Source organism: Pongo abelii, chromosome 2, assembly GCF_028885655.2.
Source record: "Pongo abelii isolate AG06213 chromosome 2, NHGRI_mPonAbe1-v2.0_pri, whole genome shotgun sequence".
Classification (NCBI taxonomy): domain Eukaryota; kingdom Metazoa; phylum Chordata; class Mammalia; order Primates; family Hominidae; genus Pongo; species Pongo abelii.
In genome coordinates, this window is record NC_085928.1 from 196,837,069 (window position 1) to 196,855,003 (window position 17,935).

Here is a 17,935-nt window from a genome sequence, read left to right on the forward strand (position 1 = left end):
ACTCCATCTCAAAACAAACAAACAAACAATAAGACAAAAAAACTTACTCTTCTTTCAAACCCCTTCGAATCTCTACTATAATGAAAATGATGGTAGCTGACTCCCTTATAACAGTAAGTTTTGAATGAACAGCCTTTGATTAATTCTGTTTTGTTTGCCAAAGAAAATAATTAAAGTTTGGTCAAATAAAATAATTAAAAGAAAAAGAAATCATGGACACTCTAGAAGAAAACATTTATTTGATCTTTACTGCTGAAAAAGAAAACATATTTTAAAAAGTAACCTTGACTGAACAGCAAAAGAAAATATCAACAAAGTAAGCAGACAACCTACAGAATGGAAGAAAATATGCACAAACTATGTATCTGACAAAGGTCTAATATTCAGAATCTATAAGGAACTTAAATCAACAAGCAAAAAACAAATAACCCCATTTATGTCCTTTGCTTACTTTTTGGGCAGTCCTCAAAAGAAGACATCCAAGTGGCAAACAATCATATGAAAAAACGCTTATCATCACTAATCATCAGAGAAAAGCAAGTCAAAACCACAATGAAGTATCATCACACACCAGTCAAAATGGCTATTATTAAAAATAACAGATGTTGGCAGTGCTGCAGAGAAAAGGGATTGCTTATGCACTGTTGGTGGGAATGTAAATTCATTTAGCTACTGTGGAAAGCAGGAGATTTCTCAAAGAACTAAAAATATCATTCAAACCAACAATTCCATTACTAGATATATATCCAAAGGAAAATAAATTGTTCTACCAAAAAGTACTGTATGTTCATCGCAGTACTATTCGCAATAGCAAATACATGGAATCAACCAAGGTGTTAATCAACAGAGGAGTGGATAAAGAAAATGTGGTACATATACACCATGGAATACTATACAGTCAGAAGAAAGAATGAAATCATGGCCTTTGCAGCAACATGGATGCAGCTAGGGACCATTATCCTAAGTAAACTAACGCAGAAACAGAAAAGCAAATGCCACATGTTCTCACTTATAAGTGGGAGCCAAGTGAGTACACATGGACATGAAGTGGGAACAATAGACACTGGAGACTGCAAGAGAAGGGAGGGGAACAGGGATTGAAAAACTACCTATTGGGTACTATGCTCAGTACTTGAGTGATGGGTTCAATCGTATCCAAATTTCAGCATCATGCAATATACCCTTGTAACAAACCTGCACATATACCCCCCGCCGAATCTAAAAAAAAGCTGAAAAAAAACCCTTGGAATGAGAGGAGTCTTTTCAGACCAAACATGCGATCCAGAAGACAAAAAGTAAAATGTTAATAAGTTAGGCTGCATAGCAAGCCAAAAATTTTATATGAAACATTTTTTAAAGTGAAAAGATAGATAAATTTTCAAAACATATAACAAAGAATTAATTTCTTCGGTATACAATGAGCTTTTAAAAATTACTAAGAATAATTCGATGAGAGGTTGAAATGGGTACAAATATAGAGTTAGGTAGAAGCATAAGACCTAGTGTTTGATAGATGAGTAGGGTGACTATAGTTCAAGATAATCTATTGTACCTGTCAAAATAGCTAGAAGAGAACAATTCAAATGTTCCTAGCATTAAAAAAGATAAATATTGCAGGTGATGAATACCCTAATTACTTTTTCTTTTTCCAGACAGAGTCTCGTTCTGTCACCCAGGCTGAAGTGCAATGGTGCAACCTCCGCCTTCCGGGTTCCAGTGATTCTCCTGTCTCAGCCTCCCAAGTAGCTGGGATTACAGGTGCCCACAGCCATGCCTGGCTAATTTTTGTATTTTTAGCAGAGATGGGGTTTCACCATATTGGTCAGACTGGTCTTGAACTCCTGATCTCAGATGATACACCCACCTCGGCCTCCCAAAGTGCTGGGATGACAAGCGTTAGTCACTGTACCCGACCTCCTTAGATCTTTACACATTATATGAATGTGTCAAATTATTACATGTATCCCAAAAAATGTACATTATGTGTTAATAAAAAGATTTTCAAAATTAATAAGAATAATTCAATAAGGAAAATGGACAAGGGAAGAAACTCACAATTCCAGGAAAAAATACAAATAATCAATAAATATATGATGCATTTAATCACATATAATAGAAGAAATACAAATAAAAATAAGGCACTTTTAACACAATCTATTAGAATACCAGATATCTAAACTTGACAGAATTGAGTATTGGTGAGGATATAGAGAAATGGGCACTCTCATCCTACATTGGGAGAAATATAAATCAATACTGGATTCTTGAGATTCAGTTTACAATAAGTATCAGTTTAAGATGTGCATATCTCTTTACCCTGCAATTCCACTTCTAGAAATTTATCCTAAATATTTACTTACAAATGAGCAAAGACATATATGTACACGGATGTTCAGATTTTTATGTATGGGTTTTTGTATGGACACAGTTTTTTTTTTTTTTTTTTTGAGATGGAGTTTCACTCTGTCACCCAGGCTGGAGTTCAGTGGTGTGATCTCGGCTCACTGCAACCTCTGCCTCCCAGGTTCAAGCAATTCTCCTGCCTCAGCCTCCCAAGTAGCTGGGATTACAGGCATGCACCACCACACCCGGGTAGTTTTTATATTTTTAGTAGAGACAGAGTTTCACCATGTTGGCCAGGCTGGTCTCGAACTCCTGGCCTCAGGTGATTTGCCCGTCGCAGCCTCCCAAAGTGCTGGGATTACAGGCATGTGTCTGCCACCAAGCCCGGCTACATGGACATGGTTTTTAGTTCTTTGGGATTAATGCCCCAGAAGTGTTACTGCTATTTAATCTTTAAAGAAACTGCCAAACTATTTTTCAGAGCGGCTGCATTATTTTCCATTCCCACCAGCAAAGTATGAGTAATCTATTTTTATGCATTCTTTCCCAAATTTGGTATTTTCACTTTTTTTTTTTGGAGGCAGGGTCTTGCTCAGTTGCCCAGGCTGGACTATAGTGGCACTATCTCGGCTCACTGCAACCCCTGCCTCCCAGGCCCAAGCGATCCTCAAATCTCAGCATCCTGAGTAGCTGGGGCTACAGGTGAGTGCTACCAACCATGGGTAATTTTTTTTATATTCTTAGTAGAGGTGGAGTTCTGCCATGTTGCCCAGGCTGGTCTCGAACTCCTGGCCTCAAGTGATCCACCTGCCTCTGCCTCCCAAAGTGCTGGGGTTACAGGTGTGCACCACTGTGCCCGGCCATTCTCACTATTTTTAATTAAAAAAAGTTTGTGTTCTCTATTCTCCACATCTTTTTGTTCTTTTTAATCATCTAAAGTCCATAGTTTGTATTAGGATTAACTTAGTGTTGTACATTCTCTCTTTCTCTCTTTTTTTTTAATGAGGTGGAGTTTCTCTCTTTTTTGCCCAGGCCAAGCGCAATGGCACAATCTCGGCTCACTACAACCTTTGCCTTCTGGGTTCAAGTGATTCTCCTGCCTCAGCCTCCCAAGTAGCTGGGATTACAAGTGCGCACCACCACATCTGGCCAATTTTGTATTTTTAGTAGAGATGGGGTTTCACCATGTTGGCCAGGCTGGTCTCCAACTCCTGACCTCAGGTGATCTGCCTGCCTCAGCCTCCCAAAGTGCTGTGATTATAGGCGTAAGCCACTGTGCCTGGCCTAGTGCTGTACATTCTGTGGGTTTTGACAATTGTATGCATCTACATGTATCTACCATTATAGTATTCCTATTTTTAACTTTAGTCATTCTAGTAGGCATGCAGTGATATCTCATGGTGATTTTAATTTGCGTTTCTGTAATGGTTAGTAATGCTGAACATCTTTGCATGTGCTTGTTTGTCATTTGTGTTTCCTACTTGGTGAAATAATTGTTCTTGTCCTTTGTCCATTTTCTAATTGAATTTTTTTACCATTTAGTTTTGAGATTTCTTTATACAGTCTAGATCCAAATCTCTTGTCTCAAATATGGTTTGCAAATACTTTCCTCTAATTCATATATTGCTTTTTCCTCCTCTTCACAGGATGTTTCACAGAGCAAAAGTTTTAGTTTTGTTGAAATCTCACTTTTCATTTTTTTCTTTAGTGGATCGTGCTTTTGTTGTCATATGTGAGAACTCTTCACTGGCCCTAGATCCTTGTATTGGTTTCCTAAGATTGCCATAGCAAATCACCACGAACTTAGTGACAAAAAGACAGAAATTTATTTTCACCTCCTGCTGTGGGCAGACTAGACGTTAATTATTTTCATGTATGCTCATTCCTGTCACATCTTTCTGATATAATAATTATAGTTATTCTTAAGCTTCACCCTTTTTTCTATCAGCTTTGTTACCTTGGGTGTCACTTTTTCTTTTTTGACGTCGTGACCAATGCCAGATCATGTCTGTTAGTACTTAGCCCTCCATTCACCTCTCCATAATCCCTTTTGTATTCCTGGAGCTTGATGCCTGAAATGACACATCCTACATTCCTTTGCCAGATGAGTACCAGTTAGCTCGTGCACATGGGAGACAACTGTGAAAAGACTGAAGTGGGGAAGAAGGGAGGAGCTGTTGTGTTTCAGTGAGTGCCTTTGGCAGTGGCGGTGACGGTGGCTCCTGTTCAATGGCAATGGTGGAGCAGCTAGCAAGACATGCAGTAAGCGCAGGCTCATAGGCTACGGTCCAGGAGCAGTCACCGATTCCTGGTCTTTAGGCAATATCATCTCCCTTTGCTCCTCCAGCCTTTCTAAAATTATTGTACCTTGACTAGTACAATTTTTTAGTATCGGAGGTGGTCCAAGGACACAGACTTTAAAAAGTATGAATGCAGGGTTGCCTACCTGCATTGACTGCGCTTGAATCATGATGGCCTTCTGGTCGGTGGCAGGAGGTGACAGTCCAAATCATGCAGTAGCAAACCAGATACTTAAATTATCATCTGAGATACTTCGGAAGAAGTACAGCTGTAGCCATATCTTCAGAAGAGATAAATGTTCTCCTGGCCAGGCGCGGTGGCTCACGCCTGTAATTCCAGCACTTTGGGAGGCCGAGGGGGTGGATCACCTGAGGTTGGGAGTTCGAGACCAGTCTGACCAACATGGAGAAACCCTGTCTCTACCAAAAATACAAAATTAGCCGGGTGTGGTGGCGCATGCCCATAATCCCATCTACTCGGGAGGCTGACGCAGGAGAATCGCTTGAACCTGAGAGGCAGAGGTTGCGGTGAGCCAAGATCATGCCATAGTACTCCAGCCTGGGCAACAAGAGTGAAACTCCATCTCAAAAAAAAAAAAAAGAAAAAGAAATGTTCTCCTTTCTTGCCATTTCTAGGGGTTTGGGGATGGCGTACATTGCTGCAGGGCGTGCTCACTCTACCATCTTGCTCCTATCTTTATTTTTCAAAATACAGTGCTTATGCTTGGTTACTTCAGTTAAGATTATTTTTAAAAATCGTAATTAAGCAAAAATATATGGCAATGCTTAACCATACTTAAGATAAATTAAGTGATTTGGCCTGTTTCAGTATCCCAACTCACATGCTAACAGGGACTTGACCTGTAGCTACGGTACCCTGGAGGAAATGATTGCATTTATTTGGTTATTTCTGTCTAAGTAGTAATAGTTCTGCCCTGGGAAAAAGACTAGCCTCAAGGCATTTCTGATTGAATGTTTTTCAATTACAGTCTTTAAACCAGTATGCCACAGAACTGCCTCTTTCCACGTGATGGCCTTTGTGGTGGGTGGCAGATTTCCCTGAGGCCTCGCAAAATGCTAGGCTTTCACAACGTCACTGACTGACAGCCAGGCCCAGCACAGTCTTGGTGTGATTGTGAGGCTAAAGTTATTCCACCTTGTGCAATAGCTAAAGCCTTCTCTAACCAGCTGCATTCCTATAAAGTTAGAAGAAAATACTTTTTTTTTTTTTGAGATGGATTCTCGCTCTGTCCCCCAGGCTGGAGTGCAATGGTGCGATCTCAGCTCACTGCAACCCCCGCCTCCTGGGTTCAAACGATTCTCCTGGCTCAGCCCCCTGAGTAGCTAGGATTACAGGTGCCTGCCACCACGCCCGGCTAACTTTTTTGTATTTTTAGTGGAGATGGGGTTTCACCATCTTCGTCGGGCTGGTCTCAAACTCCTGACCTCAAGTGATCCACCCGCTTCAGCCTCCCAAAATGCTGGGATTACAGGCATGAGCTACTGTGCCCGGCCAAAGAAAATACTTTTTATGCCAGCCCTGAAACTACCCTGAAGCACATACATCAACCTTGAGGCCTCACAGTCCATCAAGCGGGGTAAAGGACAAGAGGAATTAGAAAGCATAGGGATTTTGTAGTTAGACAGATCTGGTTCAAACCCTAGACTTGTGCCTTGAACAAATTATTTACCCTCATTGAACTCTAGATTCATTATTTGTAAAATGAAAGACAATAATAGTTATCTCCAAAGGAAAGATGAATATGATCATCCATTTATTCATTAATTCAACATTGATTATTGCCTACTTTGTGCCAGGTTCTATTCTAGGAACTAAGGGATACAACTTTGAATAGGCAAAATCTCTGCTCTCCTGAAGTTACCTTTTTTTTTTTTTGGAGACAGAGTTTCACTCTTGTCACCCAGGCTGGAGCGCAATTGTGCTCTCGGCTCACTGCAACCTCCACCTCCTGAGTTCAAGTGATTCTCCTGTCTCAGCCTCCCAAGTAGCTGGGACTACAGGCATGTGCCACCACGCCCGGCTATTTTTGCATTTTTAGTAGAGACGGGGTTTCACTTTGGTAGAGACGGGGGGTTGCGTTTTTAGTAGAGACCATGTTGGCCAGGCTGGTCTCAAACTCCTGACCTCAGGTGATATGCCTGTCTTGGCCTTCCAAAATGCTGGGATTACAGGCGTGAGCCACTGCACCTGACCTGAAGTTTATGTTCTAATAAATAGCAACAGACAGTAACATAAACCAAAAATAAATAGGAAAACACCATAACAAAAATAAAGCAGTGATATAATTGAGAGTTGCTTCTATTTCTTTTTGTTGTCTTTTTGGTTCAATCAGCCTGCTAAACTATATGGAACCTCATTTTCATGGGCCACTTATCTAAGCCGGGGAACCTTGGAAAGTCTCTCATGTCTCTAATCTCAATGGCCTAATGTGACTTCTCTTGAAATATTTGGACATTAGCAGGAAGCCGAGGCTTTAAACCAGATCTTTACTTTACTTTAATGGTGGACTTGACTTTACTGGTAGATTTTTAGGCTCTGTGTGGACTGTGGAGATGACATCTGGGGGGCAGGCAGACACTTGCCCTGCCTCTGTCTGAGAAAATTCTGTTTTTGATGTCTTGTTGAAGTTGCTGCTGGCATCCTAAGCCCTTGTTGGGGTCGTAATTTAATTCATCAGAATGTGTGGCTTGCAAGAACCGGCTCAGATCCTGCCCTTCAAAAACAAAACATGGGTGTGCCGAGAAAGTCCATGGTGTTGAATGTTGCCACTTCAAGCCTAAACTTTCTAGGAACACCTAAGTGGGTGGCAGCTTCCAGTTCTCCAGGCTGCTTCTAGGCCACAGCTGGGTTCCACAAGAGGCAGAATAGGCATATATATGCTTAAGGAACTGGAAAAACAGGCTCGCTCTCTCTCTCTCTCTCTCTCTCTCTGTCACACACACACACACATATACACACACACACACACCAAGGTAGCTGCCAAAATCTTCTCTGAAATTTTGGAACCAAAAAATCTTGAAAGATGGTATTCCAATATCACATTTTATGTAAGTTTTCTATTATATTAGATTCAAATTACGATTCGAGGCCACAAGCTTTAAGAATTCAGGGCCTTTTTAACTTGCCAAGCCCCACACCACTCCAGGAACTTCCCCACACCCCAGTTCTCAGAATTCATGTGCAAGGTCTTTCCTAAATCCAGAGTCAATGTCAGAGAGTGGAGGATGTGCTCTATTTCTTACCTGATTGCAGACCCCTCTGACAGTGCTCCTTTCTGAAGCACTCACTATCTGAACTTACACAGTCTCACACTTAATCATGCACAGTGAGCAAGACTGTGATGTGATAATTGGCGTCCCTGACTTATTAGGGCAAATCTGTGGGAGGGGGAGACCTCCTGGACCACTGAGCAATTCATTTACATTAGGAAGTTTCTCTGTCAGATGCAGAAAAAAATCTTGTTTTCCTGCTGTGGTTTTGACTTTTGCCCCATCTTCTGTTGCTGTTGTAGGAGGCAAAATAAGGGTCAAGGCCTGGAAACACAAGTGCTTTGACTGAAGCTCCACTTGGCCTCCCAAGCCCAAGCTGGGCTGCACCAGGTTCCCTAGGGTGGAGGCTGTGGGCAGCTGCCAGGGACATGTGCCTGCCCACTGGCCTCTGGCCCTCACTGAGTTGGCCAATGGGAAAGGACAATTGTGAGGTGGGGACTGCCTGCCCCCATGAGTACCAGGCTGTTGAGGCTGGGCCATCTCCTCCTCACTTCCACTCTGACTGCAGTCTGTGGTTCCGATTCCATACCAGAGGGTAAGAGCAATTCTATCAAGTTCCATGCTGGGTGGGGGGTGCATGCATAGCCTCTGGCTGGGATCACCCAGGTTCTCCTGTCCATAGCAGTGTAGGAGTGGATACAGGTGGATACTCTGGTCAGAGCAGCACTGGTGGAGGCAGATACGCACTGGGCTTCTTCCTCAATTCTCCCACAGCCCCAAGAGAGAAGGGGTTATTTCAGACATTCCTTCTAAGATGCCTGGAACCATTCTGAATTTTGCCCAGTTCGCTCTGTAGCAGGATACCTATTGAGAAAAAGTTAGGGTCAGTAAGGTGGGAGGGTTTGTCCACAGATGAAGTCCAATTCGATTCAGGGGGATAAGGGAATACATTGCCTCTTAGCTTGACCAGGTAGGGTGGAGGAAGAAGCATATATGAAGGTAGCTTGAGAAAAGTCAAGCTGAGCGCTGACTTCAGACTGGGATTTGGAATCCAGCTCTACCACTTTATTCTATTCAGCAAATATTTACTGAGCAAATTCTATGGGCTAGACAGTGGGTTGGGTTCACAAGATACAATGATGAATGTGACATGGTTGTTGTCTATGGATTTGGGGATATATGCAGGTATGGGGATATCTTACAACGTAATCAAGAGGTTCTAATGAGGCCAGGCATGGAGGCTCACACCTGTAATCCCAGCACTTTGGGAGACCGAGGCAGGTGGATCATCTGAGGTCAGGAGTTTCAGACTAGCCTGACCAACATGGTGAAACCCCGCCTCTACCAAAAATACAAAAATTAGTCAGGCATGATGGCAGGTGCCTGTAATCCCAGATTCTTGGGAGGCTGGGGCAAGAGAATTGCCTGAACCTGGGAGGCGGAGGTTGCAGTGAGCTGAGATCGTGCCACTGCATTCCAACCTGGGTGACAGAGCGAGACTTTCTGTCAAAAAAAAAAGAAAGAAAGAAAGAAAGAGGTTCTAATGAGATAAAATGAGAAGAGCCTGGCATATAGTGGGAACTTATGAAAAATTGTAATTAAATAAAAACATTTTCTGTCAGAAGAAACTGGATCTACCTGGTTTTTGTGAAGCCGAATCCCGCTCGCCCCAGTAAGTGCTGTTTCTGAGGCATCCTGGTGGTTTTGAGCTGTAGATGCTGAAGGTCAGAGTGGGAGGGATTTTAGAGGTTAGGTCAGTCCCTCTTGTGTTAGAGGACATGGATCCCTGGTCTGGAGAGGTTCTGGTTTTTGGATCAAGCCTCACAAGGGGTGGCACCAACTCACTCCTAGGGACTCCGCTAGAAGGAAGGCCAGCTCTGCCTAATTCGGTTGGGGAGAAGGGAGTCCCTTTATGCTAGCAGAATATGTCCGAAGGAGCATGATGGTGTCAGCTTTGTTCAGGAAGGCCAGTGGTACACAGGGAGTCCGGCAGCTTCCTCAGCAGTCCCTGCTGCCGCTCTTCCTTAAGTCTTGAGGAGTCTTTTTTTGGCACCATCTCAGCTCACTGCAACCTCCACCTCCCAGGTTCAAGTGATTCTCCTGCCTCAGTCTCCCAAGTAGCTGAGACTACAGGCATGCGCCACCATGCCCAGCTAATTTTTGTATTTTTAGTAGAGATGGGGTTCACCATGTTGGCCAGCATGGTCTCGATCTCTTGACCTCATGTTCCACCTGCCTCGGCCTCCCAAAGTGCTGGGATTACAGGTGTGAGCCACTGCGCCCGGCCGAGGAGTCTTAAGCCGAGATCACAGCATTGAACTCCAGCCTGGGCAAAAAGAGCAAAACTCCGTCTCAAAAAAAAAAAAAAAAAAAAAAAAAATAGACGCAAGACTGGCTCCTTGTCTTTTTTTGGGACAGGGTCTCACTCTGTCACCCAGGCTGGAGTGCAGTGGTGCAATCACAGCTCACTGCAGCCTCGATTTCTTGGGCTCAAGTGACCCTCTCATCTTAGCCTCCTGAGTAGCTGGGACTACAGGTGTGTGCAACCATGCCTGGCTAATTTTTAAAAATTTTTTTGTAGAGATGAGGTCTCACTATGTTGGCTGGGGGGCCTCAAACTCTTGGGCTCAGCAGTCCTCCCACCTCAGCCTCCCAAAGGGCTGGGATTATATCCTTGCTCTTTTTAAGGTGGCTGTAGGGACAAACTTTCCACCTACTCCTTGTCAAGCCAGTGGACCGGTGGTGCCAGACATACGGCTAAAGTCAAGAGGTGATGTCTTTTGGAGAGATACTTTCAATCAGGAATTTCAATCAGAAACTCAATCATGTGGAGAGAGACTTATCCTAAAAATGTGGTGGTGGGGGGGATGCTCTGTTTTATTAGTTCCTTGAGAGTATGTATGTGTGTGTGTGTGTGTGTGTGTGCACGCGCTCATTTGGATGGGTGTGTATGTGTGTGGGGGTGGTGCATATGTGTGTGGATGTGTGGATGTGGTGTGTAGGTGTGCACGTGCATAGGTGGAGGTGTGGGTATGGGTGCGGGTATGTGTGTGTGTTGGGCATGGAGATATTGACAGCTCTCCCAGGGCTGAGTGAAGGCTTTTGGGCAAAGCTCCTGGGAGCTAGGCAAAGCTGAGTTGATTCCTGGTTACGCCATTTATTATTGGGTTGCACCGTGTGAAACTGCCAATATTCTACATTTTGACTTTTATTTATTTTTATTTTTATTTTTTTTGAGACAGAGTTTCACACTTGTCGCCTAGGCTGGAGTGCAGTGGCGCGATCTCAGCTCACTGCAACCTCTGCCTCACAGAGTCAAGTGATTCTCCTGCCTCAGCCTCCCAAGTAGCTGGAATTACAGGTGCCTGCTACCACGCGTGACTAATTTTTGTATTTTTGGTAGAGACGGGATTTCACCATGTTGTCCAGGCTGGTCTGAAACTCCTGACCTCAGGTAATCCACCCACCTCGGCCTCCCAAAGTGCTGGGATTACAGGCATGAGCCACTGCGCCTGGCCTATTTTGACTTTTAAAAATGGGAGTTTGATATAATTCAATCCAGTGGTTGAATTAGCTAGCATCTTTCCCTCTCCAAGTCTCAGGTTCTCCTACACGTTAGAGTCAAAAGCAGGGCTATGGGAAGATTAAGTAAAATAAATTTTGAAAATACCTTATGAAAATTACACTCCAAAGATCTCTCGCCAGTGTCAGTGTTCTCATGTTCCTCATCTCACACGATCACATTTAGTGGATTAGGAAGCTGAGTCTGAGAAGCTCCGTGTAGTGCTTTTTCGGAGGCACCGTGATGTGATGGAAAGCTCACTGGTTGGGAAGTCAGAGCAGAGTCTCTGAGGGATCATTTCCTTAATCTGTCAGTTTCCTCATCTCTGAAGTTGGGGTCATTTCCTTCCTTCATGGAGTTATTGTAAAGATGAAAATAAATAACGTGTAAAATCTAGCATGGGAACTGGCTTCTATAAGGTTCTAATAAGTGCATTCCTACTCCTTCCCCTCAGCCTTCCCATTTGTAAAAGCAAGGCAGGGGTGAGGTAATTTCTGGGGCTCCTTTTGGCTCTGACATTTGAGGATTTTGTATACTTTTTTTTTTTTTTTTTTTTTTTGAGACAGAGTCTTGCTCTGTCGCCCAGGTTGGAGTGCAGCTCAATGCAAATTCTGCCTCCTAGGCTCAAGCAATTCTTATGTCTCAGCCTCCTGAGTACCTGGGATTACAGGCAGGCGCCACCACCCCCAGCTAATTTTTTTGTATTTTCAGTAGAGAGAGGGTTTTGCCATATTGGCCAGGCTGGTCTTGAACTCCTGACTTCATGTGACCCACCCATCTCAGCCTCCCAAAGTGCTGAGATGACAGGTGTGAGCTACCGTGCCTGGCCAATTCTGTGTGCTTTAATGCCCTTTTCTGCTGGAAGAGTTGGCACCAGGTTTGGTGACCTCTTTTCCCCATACAGCTCTGGCTCCTGCCAGTCCCAGAGGGGACCCTGTCCTTGCATTTCACAGGATTCTGCTGTTGCAACTGAAATTCCAGTAGGTCAAAGTGAAACTTCTCATACACTTTAACATGAAGATAAACGATCACAGTATGGCCCTTTAGGATCCCGAGAACATCATGGTCATCCGCTGGTATAATTTTAAAAGCAAATGAATCCATGCCTGTGCGAGGTTTGCCAGGAAAGCCAGTGCAGGAGAAAGCCAGTACAGTGATTTGGACTTCAGATCGCACCTCTGCCCTCTTTTACTTGTTATCTTTGGGCAGAAATTACTGAACCTGTTTGGTCCTTGGATTTCTTCTGTGGGAATTGCATCCTACCTCCGGGAGTTGTGTGGTCAAATTGAGGTTAAAGGGGTGAAGGCTATATAGCAGTGGTCCATGCATATTTGTTTGCTTCCTTTCTCTTCACTTATGTGTGGAGCACTTTATAGGTTTATAAAATACTTCTTCATACTTTCTATCAATTGGTTCTCACAATGCTATTGTGAAATAGGTTAAATGAGGATTTCTATCTCACATTTATAGGCAAAGAGCATGAAGTTGGGGAGGTTGGATGGAGGCTGGAAATTCACCCAGAGAGTTAGGTGAAGCCTAGACTAGAAGCCAGGTCACTTGCTTCATAATCTGGAAGTATTTTTTCTTTCTTTTTTTTTTTTTAAATTGAGACGGAGTTTTGCTCTTGTTGCACAGGCTGGAGCGCAATGGCGCAATGTCGGATCACTGCAACTGCCTCCTCTCAGGTTCAAGCAATTCTCCTGCCTCAGCCTCCTGAGTAGCTGGGATTATAGGCATGCAACACCCGCCTGGCTAATTTTGTATTTTTAGTAGAGACAGGGTTTCACCATGTTCAGGCTGGTCTCGAACTCCTGACCTAAGGAGATCCTCCACCTTGGCCTCCCAAAGTGCTGGGATTACAGTGGAAGTCTTTTTATGCTACTTTTTTCTTGTATCCCTCACCCCATGGGGTGGCATATTGAAAGGCGGGATGTGTGACCACGATACTTTTGTCCTCCTGGACTGTGTCTAGGAGTCTGTTATTGGGTTCTGAAGACCAGAGTTTAATTTCCAGCTCCTCTGTGTGTAGCTCTGGGATCTTGGACAAGCCACTTGACCTTTCTGAAGTCCCCTTTCCTCATCTGTAGAATGGGTACACTCATCACTAACATTTACTGAGCACTGACATGTGCCAGACACCATTCTAAGCATTTTACATGGACTACACCATTTGATCTTCCAACAAACAGAACACTGAAACGCATTACAGGTCAGAACAAATGATTTGTGTCTAAGCACCAAGACCATAGAGCCCGTGCTCCCTATTCTACCCTATCCTGTCTCTCAAAATGATTGTGAGAATTGAATGAGACACTAGGTGAGGAAAGGATTTTATAAATAGCATTTTTTAAATTTTTAAAAGTCCACAAAATTTTTAATTTTAATACAGATAAAATAGATCTCTTTGTTTTATAAAAAGTAACAAAATTTGTTATACAACAACTAGGCTATTTATTAATTTTGCCTTTTTGTATGCTGCCAGGAAAGAAATATTAAGAAATCTTAAATTGATTATGGCGAATCAGAAGGTTTGCCTGGATTTTTTATTGCTCTAACTGTACAGCTAATCATACAATCTCAATTTTTTTATGACACTTCAAGGGTGCGCTTAGCTGCATCACTCCTTCGTTGCCAAAAGCTTTGTGACCAAAAACAATTAAGCAGATTCCTGAGTCACTAAATGACACATAACCAGACTTGAGACTTAGGAACTTTCAGTGCCATGCTAAGCCCACAGGGACACAATAAATAGCATTTTACAAAGGCAAAGAATTGTGACACTTGAGATTTAGCTTGTTGATCCATGTAAAAGTTTTCTTTATAGGCATAATTGAGTTTTAGATCATAGTACTCACTATTACTTAGTAATAATTTTTTTCTGATAGAAATAGAGTGTAACAGGCCGGGCGCAGTGGCTCATGCCTGTAATCCCAGCACTTTGGGAGGCCAAGGCGGGCAGATCACTTGAGGTCAGGAGTTTGAGACCAGCCTGGCCAACATGGTGAAATCCCATCTCTACTAAAAACACAAAAAATTAGCCAAGTGTGGTTGTGGACGCCTGTGATCCCAGCTACTTGGGAGGCTGAGGCAGGAGCATTGCTTGAACCCAGGAGGCGAAGGTTGCAGTTAGCCAAGATGGTCCCACTGCACTCCAGCCTGGGCCACAAAGTGAGACTCCACTTCAAAAACAAAAAAAAAAAAAAAAAAAAGAGAGAGAGTAAAGAAGGAAGGAAGAAAGGAAAGAAGGAAGGAAGGGTAACAAGCAAAGTGTAACAATGGCAATATCTAAAAAAATAGATGTTTTTATATGTTTGTCATTTTATATATATGACCCCCACTTTAGAGATGAGGAAACTGAGAGATTAAGGAAACGATCCCTGAGAGACTCTGTTCTGACTTCCAGATCAGTGAGCTTTCCATCACATCACGGTGCCTCTGAAAGCATTACACAGAGCTTTTTAGACTCAGCTTCCTAATCCGCTAAACGGGATTATGTGAGATGAGGAACATGAGAATGCTGACATGGGTGAGGGTTCCTTGGAGTATCATTTTCATGTGGCATTTTCAAAACTTATTTTACTTAATCTTCCCAAAGCCCTGATTTTGCCTCTAATGTGTAGGAGAACCTGAGACTTGGAGAGCGCAAGATGCTAGCGACAGAGCAAGACTCCATCTCCAGATAAATAAATAAGTAAAATAAAAAAGAACACAAATAATTTTGAAATTTTTTTTTGAAAATTAGGCACGTTTGCACTGATCTTCAATTGTTATTAATTGCTGGTTTCCCACCCAGAATTAAGTTGGAATGCAACTTTCTTTCTCAATCAGAGTCCATTCTTGGTCTTGGAAACTTCCAAGGCTCCTGTGCTCATCCCACTCTTGTATTTTCAGCACCTCTACCCCATGCCACTGTCATGAAACCCAGGCTGATTGCACCTATTAGTGGAGAAATCTGTCCATAATACTGAAGTGTGGGGACAAACAGTGTTCCCTTAGGGTAGGAGAAAGGGATCTTTATTTTTAACAAAGAGGGAGGAGCCAGAAAACTCCAGAGACCCCTGAGTTTGCCCTCTGTCCAAGGTTTGGGGTAAGCCCCCCGTCACCCTTTATCTCTGGGGCCTTCACATATTCTGGATTCTCTCCTCCTGTTTCCCAGCAGAAAATGATGGCGCCTCACAGATTCTTCCCATTTCTGGAGAAAAACATGCATGGAGCTCAAAGTTCTTCTCAGGAGTTTTATTGCCAAAGCCATAATACGAAAGGGCGGAGGTGACAAGCAGTGAGGAAATTTAAAGATGCATAAAATCTGTAAAGTCTCAGAACAAGAATTCTCCTAAAATGCAAAAGGGGCTTTGCTGGTCTCCCCTTGGCTTCTCATGTAGCTCACCTCTTTTTTCTTATCTTGAGACTAGTCAAACCTAAGCTGTTTCTCATTTTATTTCCAGCAGCTATCGAGAACAATCTCCTGAATTCTTCAAATTCAGTAGAGGGCGACAAATGTACATATAAATGATGGTAATGGGTCTTAAATAAAGATTCATGACACCTAAAGGGGCAGCACCTGAGTCTGATTGCACCTGTTTCTGTTGCTGTTTCTGTCTCTCTTCTCTCTGTCTGCCATTTCATTCTCAATGGTTACTTTACATATAAGATCATATTAGAACTTGATATTTGATAAATGATGCATCAGATCTATAGTGAGAGAAAAAATTAATGCAATTAAAGGTGTTGTAACAGCTAGTCTTCAAGTGGGGAGAAATCATTTGAGTACCTTAGGTCATAGCTTACATCAAAACAAAAAATCAGAGCTACATTAAAAAGTGAAATTTTAACTATACCAAACAATAGAAAAAAAAACAGAAGAAAATTGAATACTTACTAAATCTTAGCATGAATAAGAACTATTTAACACTTAGAGGCAAGGACTGGGCGTGGTGGATCATGCTTTTCATCCCAGGACTTTGGGAGCCCAAGGCAGGCGGATCACCTGAGGTCAGGAGTTTGAGACTAGCCTGGCCAACATGGTGAAACCCCGTCTCTACTAAAAAATGCAAAAATTAGCCACGTGTGGTGGTGCATGCCTGTAATCTCAGCTACTTGGGAGGCTAAGGCATGAGAATCGCTTGAACCTGGGAGATGGAGGCTGTAGTGAGCTGAGATTGTGCCACTGCACTCCAGCCTGAGTGACAGAGTGAAATCCTCTCTCAAAAAAAAAAAAAAAAAAAAAAAAAAGAAGCAAACTAGAACAGTGGGGTACCATTATTTCTTTTGCTCACTAAACTGACAACACACAAATGTTTTTTATAATACCCAAAGCTGATGAGGGTAGTTAAGGGATACCCTTTTATACACACACTAATGTACTACTGGTTGGCAGTATAACATATGCTGCCATGTGAGGATACGTATCAGGAGACTTAAAAATGTACATACCTTTTGGTCCAGTAATTTACTTCTGGGAATCTGCCATAACAGAATAATAATCCTGGGGAAAGCTACATACCTAAGGATATTTAAAATATTATTTAAAAATCAAAGTATAATTTCTTACAGAATATAAAATAATATTTTAAAATGAAAATATGCTAAAAGTTTGATGAAATATAAATGGTCAAATACATATTGATTATATCCACTTACTAGACTAGCACTCACTCTGAGACATTAAAAATAGTGATTATAAAAACTAGAAAATGCCAAAGACAAAATAGAGGAATAAAGTTTTACATAAAGTATGATTTCCACTATGTTTAAAAATAAACAGAGACATTCTTGGAGTTGAGGATTGTTTTCTTTTCTGTCATGTCCAAAGAACTATATAACTATTATTTTTAATGAACTGTATATGTAATATATACATATAGTTTATATGTATATACAAAGTTTATTTCATATACATGATAAAGATGAAAGATGAGTGGGTTGTGCCACGTGAAGAGGGCAGTATAGAGCCCCAGGTGATGGGGCATAGGAGTGGGATTCCAGATACCAGGCCCATGTTTTTGGGGTGAGATTGCCAATCACGGTCTTTCTTCCATCCCTCACAGAGGAGTAGGTTTATCTTCAACAAAACTTCAGTTGTCCTGAAGACAAACCTAATTCTGGAGACTTCATATAATCTAGACGAAACAAGCAGACTGATGAAAAATAGTGAATCTTTAAGGTAAAATAAAGTACATGGACTACGCTTTGTTTAGAATCAGATTCTTGGGATTAACCACATTAACCCACAGAGGGTCTTAGTGATGCCTCTAATCCAGGATCCTAGGACCTATTTCTCTCTGTGAGATGCTTTCTCACAACTCCTTGGTGAGTGTGGGAAGACTAAGACCTCAGCAATCAGAGGTGGGGGCCTAAGATCCCCCTAAGATCAGAGGCAGAATCTGAGAGGGGATAAAAGTCCCTATACCTGTATTGGGCCCTTTTCTGGGAGGGGGATATCAAAGAATGATTTTGAGACAGGGAGGCTTTTGACTACCTGTGCCACTTGAGCTCTTTG